Consider the following 20,661-nt stretch of genomic DNA (forward strand, 5'->3'; position numbering starts at 1 on the left):
TTTCTTATGTCATTTTCTGTTTGCCTAAAAGATTTCCTGTCACATTTCCTTTAGTATGGACCTGCTTGCTTTAAATTCCCATGGATTCTGTTGATCCTGTATCTGTGGCTTTCTATAAGTTTTAAAAGGATATTTTTACTGGGCAGAACAATCTAGGCTAATATTTTCTTTCTGCTGCCCTATGCACTTATTACTTCTGCAACTTCTGATGGCATTTTCTGTGTGTGTCTTTTTCTGTGCCCTTTAAAGAAAAATGAACATCCCCACCCCATCCCCGGCAGTGGGCAAAGAGACACCTGTGGGTGGTGGTGTTCTTATATCAGTCAGGGACAGAGCAGATGGCAGTCCTTTGTTCATCCTAGCTTGATGACTGGCTTTGGTGGCCAAAGCTGTCTTATGCCTAGGACTCATAAAAAATCAAATCAATTCAAACTAAATCCAGGCTGTGTGGGAGAAGGAAGACATTCCAAGACCTATGGTCTGCCATGCCATCTCCAGACTTGCCCTCCAGTGCACTTGCCTCCACACCATGAAGCATAGATTATTACTCAGGGCCCTGCCAGCTGTGAGACCAGCCTACAGAGAGAGCTACCACAATGTGCAAGTATGTTGTGATCAGAGGAGAGAGAAAGAGAAGTGGAGCAGCTTCAGCGTTATGAAGAGAGATGGAACTAGGGACTCAAGGGTAGAGAGGAGACCCAGCTCTCTCACACACACTCTTGCCCTTGGGGCTGGTTTACACCTCCACCACACACCAGCACAGCTCTACTGTGCTGCCTAGATGAGGCTCAGGGCCTGATGTTCTGAGTGTTGCTGCTGGTGAGGGGCAGGGCCAGCTCATATGCTGTCATGACCTTGGCTCCAGATCTCTTGACTGCCACTGTTAGTGAGGGATAAGAAGGGGAAGGCATCATCCCAACAAATATTCCAGAGAAGACAAATATTTAGGCTAGCTCTCCTGTACTGTCTTCCTAGGAGCTGGCTTACCTGCCCTGGCCACCAGGGTGAATTGGAGTATTTGCAGGAGAGATGCCCTTCTCCTCCTTCCCAGATACCTACAGTAGCCTAGAGAGCAGGCCCTGGGATCCTGAGAGCAGGAGACCTAACCCTGCCCACTCACTGGCAGTAGCACAAGGGAAAGTGGACCCTGTATCTTTCCTGGACCCCAATGGCAGAGGCACAGATAAGCCAGCCCCAAAGGTCTGAGAGTGGAAGAACTGCCTGAGCCCCTCACAGTCTGCAGAACTTGGAAGGATGGGCCCTGCACTTTAACTCTGGAGGTGTGTGGGTGCAAGTGAGCCAGCAGCAAGGGCATGAGAGCAGGAGAGTTGAACCTGCCTCCTCCTGATGGCATCAGTGGGTGACCTAACCAGAGCAGTGCTGGAGAGCTTCCCTGGTGATGTAGGTAAAGGAGAGTTGGCTTCAATGCAATGAACATTTGCAAATGAAGATGTGTGGGCAGAGGGATATACCACGGAACACTCTGTGACATACTACAGCTTCCATAGGGAGATGTTTTCTATGCTTTGTGGCTGTGTGTGTGTGTGTGTGTGTGTGTGTGTGTGTGTGTGATTTTGGAGGGGGGCTGTAAAGGTGAAGGGTGAACATGAGGAGGTGAGGAGATGAGCAGGACTGATGTGCATGATGTGAAGCTCACAAAGAATCAATAAAAATTTAAAAAGAACCACAACCAAAGCATCTTTCCCTTTATGGAAATTTGGTTGTGATTTATCTTGACTTAAAAATGTTCATTGTGTTGGAGTTATAGCATTATGTTTCCTAGGCAGTCTGTTTCTATTTACTCTATTTGAACTGGGCAATCAGGGATGAAAGAAACAATCTGATGTAATCCTGTAAACCGAGCAGGGCGAGCCATGAGTTTATTCTGGTTACTTACAGGCCCTGTAGGTAATTCAGGCAACACCATCAGCAATGAGTCCAGGTCAGCACGAGTGAAGACCGATGCAGTCTCATCACAGGAGTCCCCTATGCAACTTGCAGTCAGCTACATCACCAGAGTTTTCTCCTTGGCCATTGCTTATGATTTACCTAACCTTGAAGAGCAGCCTGGAGAGTCTGGTCGGCTTCTGAATTCCAGTGGGAAGTGTAACTTTTATGGGACATGGGCCTCCATTTGTCCCCCACAGGGAATGTCCTGGTCCCAAGGAAACAGAAACTCTTCTGAGTCATTTAAAGCTCTGGGTTCATCATTTTTGTCCAATCTGGACACTGTGAGTAGTTATTTGTGCAAATATTTTGTCACTGTTTCTCTTGGTTCTCCAATTATGAATATGTTGATTTTCTTGTTACGATTCCAGAGGTCATTTGGGGATGTGACTTTTTTCCTGTTTGTTGCATAACTCATCTGGGATATTTCTAATGTATACTTTCCTGGTCTTTTTTATAAAATTTCCTGCTAATTTAAAGCATTTTTCACTTTAAAGATTGTATTTTCCAACTTTATGTCTTCAATTTATGGTACTTTTGGAAAAATATTTCCTGATTATCCTCTTTAAGTGACAATTTTGTTTTTTTTAAAAACATAGAAATGTAAGAATGTTTTAAATTTAATTCCAGGTGTAGGGATTTGGGACTGCTTTAACAGGGACATTGTTTTGCCAGGCACGGATAGTTTATCCAATTGTGTGAAATTTGGAATTCTGAGAACTTACAGAGGATATATAAATGCTAGGTTTGTGAGAGATGGGGTTGGTGGTTGGTGGTCATTCTAGGGATGTGGTTGTGGTCTGCTCAAAAAAGAAACAAAAAGGAGAGATTATTTACAGGGGTCTCTTTCTCCTTGCCTCTATCCTTTCTCTCCTACTGTAATAGGGGGTGAAACCAGGAGAATAAAAGGTGGAGAAAAAGAACCTACAAAGCAGAAAAGACCAGCTAACTCCTTCAATTTAATTATGTCTTATTTCATAACCTTTAAGATATTTATAGTTTACCCTTTGATAAGTGCTTCATACTCTTCATTTATTTCAATATTAATCACTTTTTCCAGATTGATTCCTCTCCACATAGAGTATTTTTCTTTTCTTCATGCTTGGTAATTTTTGATTGGGTGATGGCTCTTGTGAGTTTGGTTTTCAATAACAAATACTTGTGTAGAGATTTGGTGTTGTACATTTACATCTGCACACTTTCTGTAGCAAACACTCTGAGCTGTCTGGTGTTAGAACCATTGCCTCCTTGTGGTACTTTTTCCTTTCTCAAGGAGTTTCATCCAAGGCAGAAATCTAGAGAAATTGTTTAGTTTACTTACCTTGAACATCTCCCACTTTAATAGATCATAATCTTTTTCTTCCCATTGCTGACTTTCTGGAACATTTCAGATAGCAGATATTAGTGGTGAGGCATTACTAGATTGTCGTAGTGACTGGCTACACATGTTCATGGGGAAGTAACTTCAATGTTATTTGTTGATATAGAAAACAGATATCTTATGGCCCATTAAGTCATCTTATATGCAAATTCCTTGAATACAACTTTTAAAGCTTTTAATGACTCCAACAGATATACAGAGTTGAAAGGAGGCTTACTGGAATCTGGGTGCTTAAAAAAAAAGACATAAAGTTCAAGGTTGCATGGTACCTCTCAAAATTTTGCTCCCAGTGTTCAGTAATGAAAGACTCTGTCCACTTAAAATGCTGCAGTGGTGTTATCCAACTTAGGCTGAATGGCAGCCTAATTTTTCCATATCCACCCACTTATTAGACTTGTAAGGATTTTTATGGGCCAGTCATTTTCTTCACAATCCATTTCATGACCTTACAGTCATTCCAGTGTTATCCCCAAAACATGAGGCAATGCTGGACAGGGCAATGCTTTTCTAGAACACGAAAAACTATTAAATTACAGATTTTGATTGGCTTTTCTGGGGTTCAGAATGGCTATTGTTTCTAAGCACTTGAGAAAAGTGCACTAAGTAACTGCTATAGACATTTGGAACTCAAGGCATACAGTGCATCTTAGATCTATACTGCAGTACCAAGCAAAACCAAAATGAGTTCTCCATGGAAATTTCCCATAGCAGAATCACAATATTGGCAACATTGATCGTCTCATTTTTATGAGGATACTATAACTAAAATGCATTAGACATGGCAAAATATAAAAGTAGACAATTTTCTTGAAGGGGTAGACAATTTATAAGACTATGGAATAATGAACTCATAATTTTATTGGAAAGGCTGCATATGTTAACCTTTCAAATATAACAAAGCTTTAGTGTCAGTGAGAAGTTGTATTTCAGTTAAATGATAGCTCAATTCCCCAAAGTTACAATGTACTGTACTAGGCATTAGTGAGCAAAATTCAGCCATATGTCTTCTTAGACTATAAAAGTTCCATTATGGGTTTCAAAGTATCTACCCAAATACAGTTGGTTTTAGTTAAATTTCTTCTGCTTAACTTTAAATAAATGGTTGCTGTGTGTCCTTTCAATATAGATAGAGAGAAGTAGATCACAATATCTTTATGATGACATTAGTGGATTTATTATTTATTCAATTTTCATAAAATATATTGATATGGATTTATTTGTAATTAGAGTTCTGTAACTATTATGCTAGAATTTTGCTTTTAAGGTGGTTATCAGTATTAAAAATCAGCTCATATGAAATGAGAAAAAGCCATCTGTCATGACATAGTTGGAGCCATGATAAGTAGATCACCAACTTAAACTTTATCAAGTGGAGTCATTCAAGGAAAAAGTGAAATTGTTAATGTCTAAAAGACTGTTTTTTAATGACTAGCCCTCTGACCTTATGAATCAACTGGGTGATGTTCAGTTTTCAAAACATTGAGTCTTCACATCCATCCTTATAGCATATATTTTCACTTATTAGTGATATTTTCATTTCTCTTTATCACGCTTTGCAGTTTTCACTGTATTGTCATGTATAAAGAATTTTTTAAAAGTCCTCATAGATAACATGTTTGCTTGCTTGAAATGTTTTCATATGCTTTGAAATATTTTTAGACTTAGGCAAAATTAGTCTAATAGTAAAAAATATTTCATGTATCCTTTCCTTTCCTTCCTCTGATATTTGTATCTTGATTATCATAGTAAAATGAAGAAACTAAAGTCAACGCATTACTCTGAACTGAGCAATAAACACTGTCTTTTGTACACCAGTTTTTCACTAGCTCCTTTTCCTGTTCAGGGTCTAACGCAGTATTCAGGGTCTAACACAGTATTCAATGCGCCATTTATATCAAGTGTCTTCACTATCCTCTAACATTACAATCCTCAGTTTTTTTGTGAACATGGCTCTTAAAAAGTGAGAAACAATTATTTTGTTGCACCTTCCCCCTGGGCAATATAGAATTTTTATCATGCATTTTTTTTTACTATTGTGCTTAGAAGTCCTGAGCCTCTGGTAGTGATCTGTACTGATAGAGAACACCATTATATCTTGTTTCAGTGGTTTCGAACTCAGAAATCTGCCAGCCTCTGCCTCCCAAGTGCTGGGATTAAAGGTGTGCACCACCACCAACCGGCTGGTTTTTGCTTTTCATATCTTGGTTTAATTAACCAGTTCTTAATTTTACTTTGAAAATTAGTCTTTCTCCCTTTGAGATAAATGATTTTGGAATGTAGTTTTCAAATGATAGTTTTGGAAGAGCTACATTGAGGGTATCCAGATATTCTACCTCTTCTCAAACTATTGCCTGCTAATTTGAAAAAAATCTATGAACACATGAACTCAGCAAGCAATTACTATTACTGTGTTCTAATAGTGATTTTCTGTTTTCTTAATTTCTTCTACATCTGTCAGGTAGAATTTCTATAGCAAAGAGTTTTATATTTAATAAATTATTTGCTTATTCTATTTATATTATCATGATTTCATGTGTGTTTATATGACTGTTTTAAGAATATACTTTATATTACAGAGGTGGGATGAAGACCCTAGGAAGATATCCTTAATTTATTCATCCTTTGTGCTTACGCACAAAGAATAAGCAGAATTGCTTATTCTTTGCTTACGCACAATGAATAAGCAGCACCTTATTGCCAGTATTACTTTATGTAGTATACCAGGCAGAATTTTGTCAATATGACAGGAAATACAGAGAACAATGTAAAAGGAACATGGGCTTATTTTGACACATGGCTTCTAAACCTTCAAACTGTGGTTATCTGGCTCCTCTATCGTGAGCTTTGGGTAAAGCAGGCCATCATTGCAGCAGGAGCACATGGAGAAGGAGGATGCTCAAGTCCTGGCAGCCAGGAAGCAAGGAGAAAATCATGACGGTGCTGAGACAAGTTGTACCCTTTAGAGCAAGTGCACAGCCGCTCTTGCTCTCACTGGCCCCGCTTTCTACGCTTCAAACACTTCCCAATAATTTAGTCACAATGTGAGTTCATCAATATACTAATGCTTATTAATTCTGATGTTTTCTTGCAATGCACTTTGATTAACTCCATTTCCAATGTCGTTTTCTCTTTGATAACTTCTGGAGAAGGGAGAGGTCATTTGCTTTCTTATGCTCTCATTATCCCTGCCTATTTCCTTGTAAGGCTTGGCATGTTTTGAATCTTGACTAAATGATTAGACATGCTGAAGTGACCACCTCATTGTCAGGTGCAGGCTTAGTACACTCATCCCCAAGTGTGTCCATTCATTCTCTTGAGAGAGTGGTTTTTCTCAGGGAGGGTGGGAACTCCTCAGTGGAGTTCTCCATGCTGCATACCAAGTAGCTCAGGGGCCTGTTAGCCTCATCATTCATCCATGTTATTTGCTCTTGTTCCCTTTCCAAGGCTTGGTCTTCTGAACAATTCTCATGTTCACTCATATCTAGGACAATACTCATGGCTGCTGTGAAGTTCTTGTGACAGCCTTCCAATGAGCACCATAGTATCTAAAGCTAGTTATGTAGACTTTGTAAAAAAAAAATAAAAAATCTATCCAGAGTATGACTCTTTTCTTTTTGTATCATTTATCACTTTTGTTAAAACACATTCATTTTCCATAAGATAGTATGGTATGACATAAATTGCTTTATTCTTCCCATTTGATATCCAGTTCTTTCTTTTGCAAGGACTTACTGTAGAGTTGTATAGTCATATACTAGGCTTTGCTCTGGGGTTGAGGTTTGATGTTACCATAGTTACCTTGGATTTGAAACAGTCTTCAATTTCTCATAATAGTTTGTATTTAATGGACTCTGGGGATTGGAGAGTCTAGGTTCAGATTTAGTTCTTATCTTTGCAGTGTCTCTAAATATGTGGTTTTTAATAAATATATAGCAGTATGCAAATACTTCTTCACTTAATATTTGCCTCACCATTGGTCAGCGTTTGCAGTGAGAGTTTCAAGTACATTGTTTCCCTGAGATGCAAGCCAGTTCTACCTTGATTCTTCTAAGAACTGTGCCTGAAATCTGTGGTTTCTTCAGCAATAGGGTCTAAACTTCAAGTTCTGGATAGCAACCAAGGTCAACATTAGTAGCTTATATTGTCTGGGGAGTTTCTTATACCCCTCTAAAAAACTCAAAAGGAAGATTTCCATGCTTGACAAACAGCATTCATTTTAGGTAAATCTATGGCTCTTGTGGGAAATATTATCACCCCAAGTAGTGTGACTTCATTTACATTGTGTGTCTGTGGGTATGCATTATATGTATTGAGGAAATGCTAACAAAAGAATGTTCACTTTAGTGCTCTAGAGTACCAGAAACAACAGCAGGAAGAAAAACACTAGACCATGCCTAATGTCTTTCTACCTGCACATTGTGGATGTCTACAGCCTTAAGCATTACATCCCATTGCTTTGTACTCACAGTAGATCTACTTGCCAACATTTAAAGCTGTCTTAGTTTCATCATGAATATTTCATCTATTTCCAGAAAGATTTATTTTCTTAAAGGTAATATCTCAGGGGAAGTTTTCCAATTCTTTTCCTTCACAAATCAAAGTTTCTTTCAACCTAAATTATGAATAGGTAGGAGGAAAAATTCTATAGTTCCCTCACATTATGATAGGCAAGGGTATAATAATAGTTCACTAAAATCGAGCAAATTGGGGATAATAAATATTACCATAACAAATGTTCATGTGTGTGCTTACCTATATATTATTGTTCTTATTTTTCTATTTCTTATTTCTTGATCCTTAGATTATGGCTATATTTTGTCAGTATACCAGGAGCCTAAATATTTGTAGACAGTTTTGGCAGTTGACCTGAGTGTATAAAGTATTTTCTTAGGGTATTTTATTAATTGTTCTGCCTGTATTAATGGGAACACTAGCTATTATGCACTAACCAAAAATCACAGAAAAATAAAATAGATACAGAGGTGCAGTTACACATTAAAAAGTTTAGTTCAGTGTCACAATGTACAGGATGGAAGAGACTTTAGAATTTATCTAATTTAGTATTCTAATTCAACAAGAGCATAACATACAGAGTCACACTGTGTGGGAAGATAACCATCTATTTAAATTATTGTCATTATAATTGTTGTTTCTATGTTGAGAGAGCTACTGCTGTAGCTAGGCTCTGATGCAATATTCTTCCTCTTCAGAGCAGGACCCGGAAGAGTCTTATTCACAGCTATTGAATGTAATAAGCATGAATCTGCTAACAACTCCTTTTCCTGGTCACAGACGGCTCCTGCCCGTGCAGGGCTTTCACTGTCTGCATGTGGTTTCCCCTCATCTTAGATCAGGACTCAGACTATTTGCTCATTCCTGAGGAGTGAAGACATTGACAGATGAGATGATGCCAGCAGCTTCCTGTCAGCCTGGAGATGAAGGGGTACCCACAGCAGGGCGGGGGCTCTGTCAGCTGCTGTCACTCTGTAGTCCAGAGCTTGTGTTTCCCACTACCTGTCCTTCAAAGAAGTCAGTTTCTTGCAGGGAAGCAAGATCTGTAAATCCTCTGTAAAGAATACAAAGGTGAGGGGGAGCAGTACACATGATAAATGAGCTTGATTCTTCAATCTGGGCCTGAGCCTTCAGCGAGCCCCTATTTATTCTGCCCATTCCCCTGTGGGCATCCAAATTGCTTGAGTTTCAGCTACAGACTCCTATGCCAGTCTGAACTGCCACACATCTACTGTAAAACCACTCACAGTATATCTTCCAGCAATGGTGCTGGTATGTGATAGCAGAAAGGATGCCAGACCCGAATCTAAATGATGTTGGTCATAGCCCTGGGCCTGTAGTGAATTATGTCTGTGACCTTGGGCAAATGCTTTCTGTCTAGACCTTCGTTTTGTTTATTTTCTAATTCCCAAATCAGATAAGCACTTAAGTTCCTTTTAGCCCTGATTTTGTGATTTCTAAACAAGTGATTATAATAATAGCTATAATCTATTGCACATACACTTTGGATCAGACATTAGACTAAGGCTGTCTACTCTATATGGATAAAAATATTCATTCAACAAAACAGGTCTTAATGAGCAAAGAGCTGCAATGGATTGATTCACAAGAGGGAAAATATATCTCTTCCTGGTCGCAATGTGTGTGAGTGTCACTGGTACACAAGCCCCTTTAATCTGACAAGACAGTAAGGACATTGACACATGTGTATGACAGGCACAGTTCAAGACTGGTTTCCAAAAGACTCAGGGCTTAGAGAAATTTTGTGGTTAGCCATAGCATTTGAGGGCTTTTGTTTTGTTGTTTGTTCGTTTGTCTGTTTGTTTGTTTAGCTGAATAGCTACTACTCCCCATAAGAAATATGAGCTAAGCATTTTCTCCCTTGGAACTTCAGATACAGTTTTATAATTGCCTTACATTTTTGTGCAAAAAGAAATCCTCCCCTCCCAAGAATGTCTCAGTTTAGAATTCTGTATGACAGAGAAAGTGACAATTAAAATTAATCACATTGTTAGATATCCTTGCATATTTATAATATCCTAGGAAAGGATGATCTTGTAGATTTATAAATTAGAAGCATAAAATGAGACATTAGGATAAATATTTTAAAATAATGTGGTAATATTTTCAGTTTGCTGAAGAAATTTTGATTATCATTGTATTTTCTTCAAAAGAGGCCAGAGTGGTTTAAAAATGAACCAATTACACCTAGTTGGTAAATTCCACAATGGCCCTCATTTTTTTCATCTTACTTATTTATTTAGATCTCTGAAAATATTGAATATACATGAATATCATGTATCTACATTGTGTGTGCAGCCAACCTAAGGCACTGGGTGTCTCCCTCTATCCTTCTCCGTCTTATTTTTCGAGACAGGGTTTCTCAGTGAACCATAAACTCACCATCTGGCTAGGCTGGCTGTCTAGCAAACTCAGGAGAGTTGCCTATCTCAGATCCCCAGTGCTGGGAGTACAGGCACAAACATCCAATACAGTTTACATGTGGCTCCAGGGATTCAAACTCGGGTCCTCATATCTACAGAACAAGTAATGTACCCATGCCCCATGCACATTTTCTCTGAGACTCATTTATTGCTACTCATGGTTTTTCCAATTGAAAATTTAAAAAAAAAACAACAATACTCAGTGCACCCTTTTTTAAAATATGAACATATCGACTCTGCTCTAGACATGTAGTGCCCACGGGTAATACTAATAGACTTCTCATAAGATATACTGTGAATATTTCTTCCACACTCATTGAGTCAAGTGATCATCGTGATTTTGTTACTTCTAAGTATAAAATAGTCATCATTACTCTTGGCTAAGGAAAGAAGGCCTAAGGTGTGTTGTTGTTTGTTTGTTTGTTTGTTTGTTTTTCTTTTTAAGCCTGGTGCACAACTTGTAATACAACCCAGCTGAGAGCTCACTCTTCTTTCTGTCTCATGTCCTCATGGGATAATCTGTTTTTTTTTTTCCTGTCCCTCCTGCCTCAGAATCTAGAATATTTCTGGCTCTTTACAAGGTATGTTCTATCTGCCCAAATTTCTCCTGCCAAGGGTCTAGTCTTCTTTGTTTTCAAGCCACTACTATCTGTCACCTCTGTTAAGGGCCTTTGAAGACACGGCTGTCTCTAGGTGGTTAGTTCTTTCTCACTCTGTGTTCTCAAAACTAGTGTGGGGTCACTGCAGCCCAGCAATCACGTACCCCATTAGGCTCTAACAGCACAGCCAGAAAGATCTTCAAGTTCCCATACTGTCTTTTGCCCCCTAGTGGAGAAGAGATAAGTTGCAGCATTCTGCCAAGAAAAAACAGCACACTCAAAATGTTTGGTTTTATTCAATTCTCTAGATTCTAGAGTCTGGAAGCTGCGTTAAGGATATTTTTAGTACTTCAGCTATCTCTCATTCATAAAAGATGAAGCTGATAGTATAGAAGTAGGAAAGTGGTGATTTTTTTAAAAAGTATTTTTTTTTCTTTGAAGAGCTCTTTACATACTAATATCAGGTATCTGAAAACAAAAACAATCACAAAAAGCAATGCAGCCCTGCCACGACTTCATGTGGACAAAACAACCTAAGTTACATCCAAATAGAAGATCTTAATACACTGGAAGTTTATGGTGCCTTAAAACAATATACCTGGGAGTTAGAGAGATGGCGGTATGGTTAAGGTGGCTATTACTCTTCTAAAGGACACAGGTTCAGTCCTCAGCGTGTGCGTGGCAGCTACTCCATCTATAACTGCAGTTCCAGAAGATCTGATGCCGCCTTGAGAACAGAGGAATCAGTTTCTGCCAGCGCAGTTATTATGAGAGGTGATCTGGGAACTTGCATGGTCTCTCATTTCCTGACTTACTGTGCGATCTCTCTGTCTTGCATATGTTCCTGCTATCATGCTAGCTGTCATGAAACCAGGAAATTGTGTGTGGTATAATGCAGCCAGAGGCCCTCATTGGAACTAAGCAGACACCACCAGTACCGTGTCCTTGGAGTTCTAAAACCATGAGATGAATAACATATTTTTTCTGAGTTAAGTATTCAAATTTGGATATAGTACTTTAACCAGACTAAGACAGATGGCAAATTGTATCATGTTATAGTCAGGAAAGGGATTTACCAGGAAACTCCAATGGAGTTCCATCCATAAGATTTTCACAAATAGACAAGTTAAAGGAAAAAATGGCTCCTAAGTGCTTCTGAAGAGGTCCCCGGCGTTGTATCACTTTTGTTATATCTTATATGTTCAAAGCCAGTTGTCAACCTATAGTAGCATTTCCTGGAGTAGCGTAAATGATCACCACTCTACAATTGTGATATTTTCCCTACATCACCGTCGCAATTCTGATAGAAAAATTGCCCATCCAGAGTCCTTCTCATGTTGAAAACATTGTACCTTTACCTCATGACCAACCATTATTTCATGACTCAGCACTTGCCACAACCAAGAGTCAAATGGTATCAAAAGTTGTTCTTCAACGTTTTTATACTATATCATTATTCTTTTAGTCAGACCAATTCAATTGTGTAGATACCCTTAGATTTCCATGTAAACAAACTTTGCTATGTTTTGTGCTTCCTGGTTGTGGTGGTTTGAATATGTTTGGGCCATGGAAAGTGGCACTATTAGGTGTGGTCTTGTTGGAATAAGCGTGGCTTGTTGAAGAAAGTGTGTCACTGTGTAGGTGGACTTTGAGGACTCCAATGCCTAGACTCCCCCCAGTTCAGAAGGACTTTCCTGCTGCTGGAATTTATCAAGATGTAGAACTAGGGCTCTTTCAGCACCATGCCTGCCTGGACACTGCCATGCTTCCTAACATTACTATAATGTGTTGCTATAATCCTCCAACCTAATATTTCCTAGCAATGAAAACACAACTCAAATAATATGAATACAAGCTGTGCACCTAGATTGGGCAGACGTACCACTACACTACTATTTTCCCCATTTATGAGACTCCTTATAACACAGAGTCATCTCTTCATCACTTCATCCCTGAAATTATTTCCCAACCATCTTTCTGACTCATCTTAAGAACCAAGAGAAAAGTAATGAGATAGCATTTCCCTTCAAGCCTGTATGCCTCTGCTGTGAAACCCGTGATTCTTTTGATTTTGTTTCTTCTATGCTTGACATCTCCATTTATTTTCACACAACATACTCTACTTATTTATTCTTCTGTATCCATTTTGTAATCAGTAAACCCAGCCTGTGTGTGTGTGTGTGTGTGTGTGTGAGAGAGAGAGAGAGAGAGGGAGAGAGAGAGAGAGAGAGAGAGAGAGAGAGAGAGAGAGAGAACACTTTCAGTCAGGTGTAGAATCCCAGTATTTGGACTGTAAAGAAAAGAAGGTCAGGATCAAGCTCATCCTTGGCCACATAGCAATATGAGGCTAGCCTGGGCTACATTTGGCTCTATCTCAAACAAACTAAATAATTAATTAAAAAGGAAACTTGAGCTTTGATAGTATTTTAATCCCTACAATCAATACATGCACATTGCATAGAAAATCCTGTCTGTGTGTTTCCTCAGTATTTGCTCTCAAATTATTACAGTATCCAAACATTTTTTTTGTTTAATTAGTTTAAATCCAACAACATCATCATATAACCATGGTGCTATTTTGGAAAATCTGATTTTAAAAATGCTCTCTCTGTGATAGAAGTGTATTTTAAAAATCAGTCACTCTGTGGGCTACAATTAAAATCTGGACAGAATGGCTGTTTAATTTGTCTAATGTGTCTGCCCAGTGGTACACTACTGGCAAACAGTGATTTTTGTCTCCAGAGTTGCTGACAGAGATGTTGTGGGATGCACTGGAGTGGAAATGTCCTCTCAGCCATGTGCTTCCATCTCTGTTTCAGCAATATTAGAATATGAGCTAACCACAGTATCCTTACAGAACCTTCTTGGGGATCTTCTCATTTTACCAGGGTGAGTTAAGGTGAAGAAATGGTTTTGGTGCACAAATCCACTCAAGCAAATGTATCTAAACCTCGGCGTCATGATACTCTGAGGGGAAGTAAGTGAGATGCTCTCACCTCTGGGACTGGCACACACCCAATTCCCTGAAGAAGCTCAATCTTCTCTACAGTATTGTCTGACGCATGTGTCAATAGCACCATCTATTTCCTCTGTAGCTAAACAGACACATGAACACATAAGTACAAGGATGTATAATATGGTTGACTCTTTATTTCTTTCTGATTCTGTAAAAAACAAACAAACAAACAAAAAATCTCATTGGCAATCCACTATATGTTCTCATGTATGATTAGGAACCAATGATCTAAGCAGTAAATATGGCACCCAGGAGGAGAGAAGGCAGCATGAGGATGCTTAGAGCTGAAAGCAGCCTCTAGGCTGAAGGATGGAAAATAAGGAGTAAGGGACAAGAACTGTCTCAGCTTGGAGGTCCAACTAAGACGCAAGAGCACCATGAAAGATGGAATGAGAATTCCACAAAATGGATTAATTTGTTCAAAGTAAATGCTCTTTACAGCTTCAGTACCTTTCACAATGAACATATTCAAAACAATTCAATACACATTTAAAGTCTTTTAGGGAGAAATCATAGAATAATTTGCACAGGCCAAAAAAAAAAACAAAACAAAACAAAAAAAAAACGATAGACCATAGTCACAAATTCAGTGCCGACATGACTTTAATCTAAATTTTCTTAGAACATTCTTGCTGTCTCTGCTGCTCTTGATCCTTTCCTCCTTTAAATGTATGTTTATCTGAGCCCCTGTACATAGATTTCTGATAGACAGATGGAAGGCCTGCAGAGAAGCTGGGCTCATTTTATGCTTCCTTGTCTGAGTCTTTGCATCTCAGGCCAAGCTGGGACACTGATTAATGTGCAATACAGATGTCAGCTGTGCAATCAACATTTGACACTGGCTGGCAGGATGACTTCTCTGTGCAGGTGACAATCTCCATTTTCTCGGGTTTGTGTAAGTATCTGCTCCTCCCCAGGAGAAGACGTAGCTCTGGGGCATCCCAAGGATATTGATTTCCCAGACTTGAGGTTGGAAGGACAGAAGTCCAGATCTAGCTTATGAGATTTCTTGTAATATTTCTAAGAAGCAAAGATGTTTAATGAGGACTTGCCAAATGATCATAAATGCAAATGATCTCTTCTTTCTCAGCTACTCCAACAGATGGATTTCCAACTGAGAGAAATAATTCATCCACAATATACAAAGTTAATGCATACTTGATTTTCAAACCTGTGTCTGACACTTAAAAACTTGGTCACTTTATGTAAGGGTAATGGCTATCTGAATCTCACATGTGTGTCTGTTTTATAAGTGTGATAATACCTGTACAATGTACTGTTGAGATGTTTAAATGAGGTGATCTGTGGTAATCTATGTGGCACACGCAATGGGTTCTAAGGAGTGGTGGCAATCTCATTTCCTTTCAATTCTCTTTTTACACTCATCCGACAACATAAACATGTCCAAATGATGGCAAAAGAGGTTCCTTATAATTTCATGCTGGATTAGTACTTTAACTATATTTAGATAGTGATAATGATTGGTCCCATTCCACAATAAGGACACAGGTTAAATTTTATTTAAAAATAATTTCAGTTATTGGCTCAGAGTATATCCAAAAATGGTGTCTGCCATGTCATCCTATAGATTGTCCTTATGATGATGCTTGACATCAAATGATATTTAAAGAAAGCCTGTTTATAACTTGCTTATTAGTCTCACCAATGTTATTATTCTCATGTCAGATATGAGAGTGGAGGTATATTCATGCAAACACTCATAAATATACATAATTTTTAGTAAAGTTACAATTCCAAACTACAGGTATGAAGCATTACCATTGTTTCTGTTCTGTAGAGCCTGAAAACATCTGCAAGCTGAACCTGAGCTCCTGATTTACATACATAGTCCAATTGGTTCAAAGACATATATCAGACACCTGTCAATTCTGTCACCTTATTCTCTAGAAGACTGGACAATTTCCCAAAAAGCTCAAGTATGGCACCAAACCCACTTTATGTTACAGTCAGTTTAAAAGAGCTTCTTTTCCAAATTAGACTGAGAATTAGCATCTGGCTGAAGAGTGGCATAGAAAATCCTGATGAAGCTGGGCGTGGTGGCGCACGCCTTTAATCCCAGCACTCGGGAGGCAGAGGCAGGCGGATTTCTGAGTTCGAGGCCAGCCTGGTCTACAAAGTGAGTTCCAGGACAGCCAGGGCACAGAGAAACCCTGTTTCAAAAAACAAAAAAAAAAAAAAAAAAAAAAAAGAAAATCCTGATGAATCATGCACATGATTTACCTTGATTTATCAAGAGTGTTCAGTAAAGTAAGTGAAAACACCTGTCCATCATTGGTTACCTATATGATCTTTATTCTGTGGTCTTCTTTTCCAAACATGTGGTCATTGCTTCTATATATACTCTGATTTATTATGTCTTCTGGACCCAAATATTTTCATCAGTTAGCTGATTGTTCTTACCTTTATGTTTCCACCTCCTCCCCAATGAAAACAAATAACAGTAGTAACAATAACAAACTTTCAGTTAAAAAATCTTCTATTAATAAGTGAGGAAGGAATCCAAATTGAAGATCTCCATCAGTTCCCTTGCCTTGGAGCTCTGCAAACCTGGTGGAAGACGGAGAGGAAGTATTATAGGAGACAGAGAGGTCAAGGACACCAGGACAACACAACCCACAGAATCAACTAAAGGCTAATGAGGGCTCACAGGGACTGAAGCAGCAATTATGGAACCTGCAAGGGTCTATGCTAGGTCCTCTGTATTTATGCTATGGTTGTTGGCTTGGTGACTTTGTGGGAATTCTATCAGTGTGAGTAGAGGTGTCTCAGACTCTTATGGACTCCCCTTTTCTCATACTGGGTTGCCTTACCCAGCCATGAAATGAGGGTTTGTGCTTAGTCTTATTGTATCTGGTTATGCCATGTTTAGTTGATATTCCTGTGAGACTTGCGCTTTTCTGAAGAGAAATGGAGGAGTGGATCTGGGGAAGAGGGGAGGGGTGTGTGTGTGAGAGAGAGAGAGAGAGAGAGAGACAGAGAGAGAGAGAGACAGAGAGAGAGAGAGACAGAGAGAGAAGAGACAGAGAGAGACAGAGACAGAGAGAGACAGAGACAGAGAGAGAGGAGTGGATGGATGGATGGAAACTGTGGTCAGGATATAATGCATGAGAGAATTAAAAATAAAGAATCTTCTACGTAGCTAAACAGTCCTTTAGAATACACACACACACACACACACACACACACCTTAAAAGAAAAGCCAAAACTGTATCACCAGTGGATTTGCCTCACAAGAAATGCTGAGAAGCTTGAATTATTATGGAACAATGCTCATAAACAGTGAACTGCAAAGAGAACCTGCACTGTACATGTAAGAATGCTGTCATATTCACAGTACTCTAATGCAATAATGGGTGTAGCTAAGTCATTTTTTGCTACAGTATCAATATTCAAAAGGCTTAATATTAAAAATATCTATGAAAAGCAGCTAATCATATACAATGAAAAAATATGGTAACAGTAAATAAACTATAAGGAAGGATGCTGGAGAATAGTGTTTTAAATACGCTGTGGAAGCTAAGTTATCAGCTTCAAATAGATCATTTTTCACTAAGTGATATTATATGTAAGACTCAGTTACTACAAAGAGAAAACTTATAGTAAATACACACAAAAAAAGAATCAAATCACCTGTGTAACAGGTCATTATTGCAAAGACAAAGGAGAATAAATACAGCAGAGAAAACATAAATCAGAAAATACCAAGTGACCATTTGAAGTTTTGAAATGTCACTGATCACAAAGTAAATATATAAAGGGGTTAGATTCTCAAACAGAAATATCTTTACTGAAGAGCTTTTTATAAATATTGACCTGTATATTACACACAGGAGACTTGTGTGGACTTTAAGAGCACATGTATACTTAAATTAATGTGACAGAAATACCTATTATACACTACTGATAACCAGAAGAGAGCAAGGGTAACTATATTTATATCATAGTGAAATAGTCTATTCAAAGACTACATAAAGAGACAAAAATATTGATCCTATAACCAGAATTGGACTTGTTCATCAAGAGGACTTGATATTTCTAATGCATAAACAGGACATAATACATAATAGCAGAACAACTAAATATATAATTATACATATATATGCATATTAATTCAATATTAGCTGAAATTAAAGGAGAAATGGATAGAGATCCAATAATTGTAAAAGATTTAGGACCTCACCTTCCATGATGTGGAAACCAAAGCATCTATTAAAAATAATCCAATAGACTTGAAAAACAATCTGAACCAAGTAGACAAACATGAAGAAAACATGGAATTTATATAATTTTATTCCAAGCATACACAACATTCTCCACTACAGACCATTAAGTCACAAGAATGATCTTAATTTAAGGATACTGAAACCACACCAAATATCTTTTTCAGATACAATGTTGAATTCAAGAACACAGCAGACAAAGATTCATAAACTCATAGACACACAAAAAAGATCAATGAATGAATCAAAGATATTCCAAAGGAAACCATCAAGTATCTTGAGAAAACTAAAGTAGAAACACAATTCATGAAAACTGACGGGATGTAGCAAGAGCCACCAACAGATTGGGAAAGGATCTTTACCAATCCTAAATCCAATAGAGGACTAATATCCAATATATACAAAGAACTCAAGAAGCTGGACTCCAGAAATTCAAATAACCCCATTAAAAAATGGGGCTCAGAGCTAAACAAAGAATTCTCAACTGAGGAATACCGAATGGCTGAGAAGTACCTGAAAAAATGTTCAACATCCTTAATCATCAGGGAAATGCAAATCCAAACACCTTGAGATTCCACCTCACACCAGTCAGAATGGCTAAGATCAAAAATTCAGGTGACAGCAGATGCTTGTGAGCATGTGAAGAAAGAGGAACACTCCTCCATTGCTGGTGGGATTGCATGCTTGTGCAAGCAATCTGGAAATCAGTCTGGTGGTTCCTCAGAAAATTGGACATAGTACTACCGGAGGATCCNNCAATACCTCTCCTGGGCATATATCCAGAAGATGTCCCAACNGGTAAGAAGGACACATGCTCCACTATGTTCATAGCAGCCCTATTTATAATAGCCAGAAGCTGGAAAGAACCCAGATGTCCCTAAAAAGAGGAATGAATATAGAAAATGTGATACATTTACACAATGGAGTACTACTCAGGTATTAAAAACAACAAATTTGTTATTTTCTTAGACAAATGGATGGATCTGGAGGACATCATCCTGAGTGAGGTAACCCAATCGCAAAATAACACACATTTTATGCACTCACTGATAAGTGGGTATTAGCCCAGAAACTTAGAATACCCAAGATACAATTTGCAAAACACATGAAACTCAAGAAGAAGGAAGACCAAAGTGTAGATAATTTGTTCCTCATTAGAATGGGGAACAAAATACCCATCAAAGGAGTTATAGAGTCAAAGTTCAGAGCTGAGACAGAAGGAAGGACCATCCAGAGATGGCCCCACCTGGGGATCCATCCCATAAACAACCACTAAATCCAGACACTATTGCATATGCTAGCAAGATGTTGCTGACAGAACCCTGATCTAGCTGTCTCTTGTGAGGATATGCCAGTGACTGGCAAATACAGAAGTGGATGCTCACAGTCATCTATAGGATGGAACACAGGGCCCTCAATGAAGGAGCTAGAGAAAGTACCCAAGGAGCTAAAGGGGTCTACAACCCTACAGGAGGAACAACAATATGAACTAACCAGTACCCCCCAGAGCTTGTGTCTCTAGTTGCATATGTATCAGAGGATGGCCTCGTAAGCCATCAATGGGAGGAGAGGCCCTTGGTCTTGCAAATATTATATACCCCAGTACAGGAGAATGCCAGGGCCAGGAAGTGGGAGTAGCGGGTTGGGGAACAGGGAGGTATAGGGGACTTTCAGGATTTGAAATGTAAATGAAGAAATTATGTAATAAAAATTGGTTTTGAAAAAAATAAAAAAAGAAAACTGATTGGATGTAGCAAGAGCAGGTCAGTGAAGTCTTATACAGCCACTAGCAAAAAAAAAAAAATGGTTGTATAAATATTAGGCAAATAGACAGAAATGAATGAACGATATAAGGTTATATTACAGAAGCCAGATTCAGAAATTCAAACATCACACTTTCTCTCATATGACACACAAAAGAAAGATATTTATGGATAAATTTTTAGAAAGAAAACCTACTGGGACTGAATCATGAAAAAGGAGAGAGATGTAACAAGTGATAGCATGTAAGGAGTGTCAGTTGGTATCAACATGCATTTTAATCCAGAAAACATTAGGGCCTGACATTTACAGAATCAATGTAAATCCTTCTTATTCTGCAAATATGAGAAAGATTTCCAAACTTATTGAATGAGGCCGACATTACTCTGATATCAGACACAGATAAGGCCACTAAAAGAGAAGAAAAGTGTGGGTTAGCATCTGATAAAAATAAATGCACGTCTCCCCAAGAAAATCTCATAAAACTAAACAACAAAATATTCAACTGAGATTTACCCCTAATATGTACTGTAAGTGGCCCATGAGACTCAAATCTTATTAACAGAATAAGAGCTAGAGGATATATGTTCATATCAATAGATATAGATCTAGTATATTTTAAATTCAGCATCCTTTTAAGTTAGTAGCCTTCAACAAAGTAGGTAAAATTACATGCTAAAGGCCGTGCATGAGAAATCTACACTGAGAGAAAGAGAGAGAGAGAGAGAGAGAGAGAGAGAGAGAGAGAGAGAGAGAGAGA

At 38.4% G+C, this 20,661-nt stretch overlaps 1 non-coding gene across 1 annotated transcript; it reads left to right on the forward strand.

Moving 5' to 3' along the window:
- The first annotated feature begins 269 nt into the window (after nucleotides 1-269).
- LOC115031381 lies at nucleotides 270-413 on the forward strand. The gene has a single exon (XR_003837022.1). It is a non-coding gene; the product is annotated as a small nucleolar RNA SNORA48 (small nucleolar RNA).
- Nucleotides 414-20,661: the final 20,248 nt, after the last annotated feature.

The sequence above is a fragment of the Mus caroli genome, chromosome 6 (genome assembly GCF_900094665.2).
Source record: "Mus caroli chromosome 6, CAROLI_EIJ_v1.1, whole genome shotgun sequence".
NCBI classification, from domain to species: domain Eukaryota; kingdom Metazoa; phylum Chordata; class Mammalia; order Rodentia; family Muridae; genus Mus; species Mus caroli.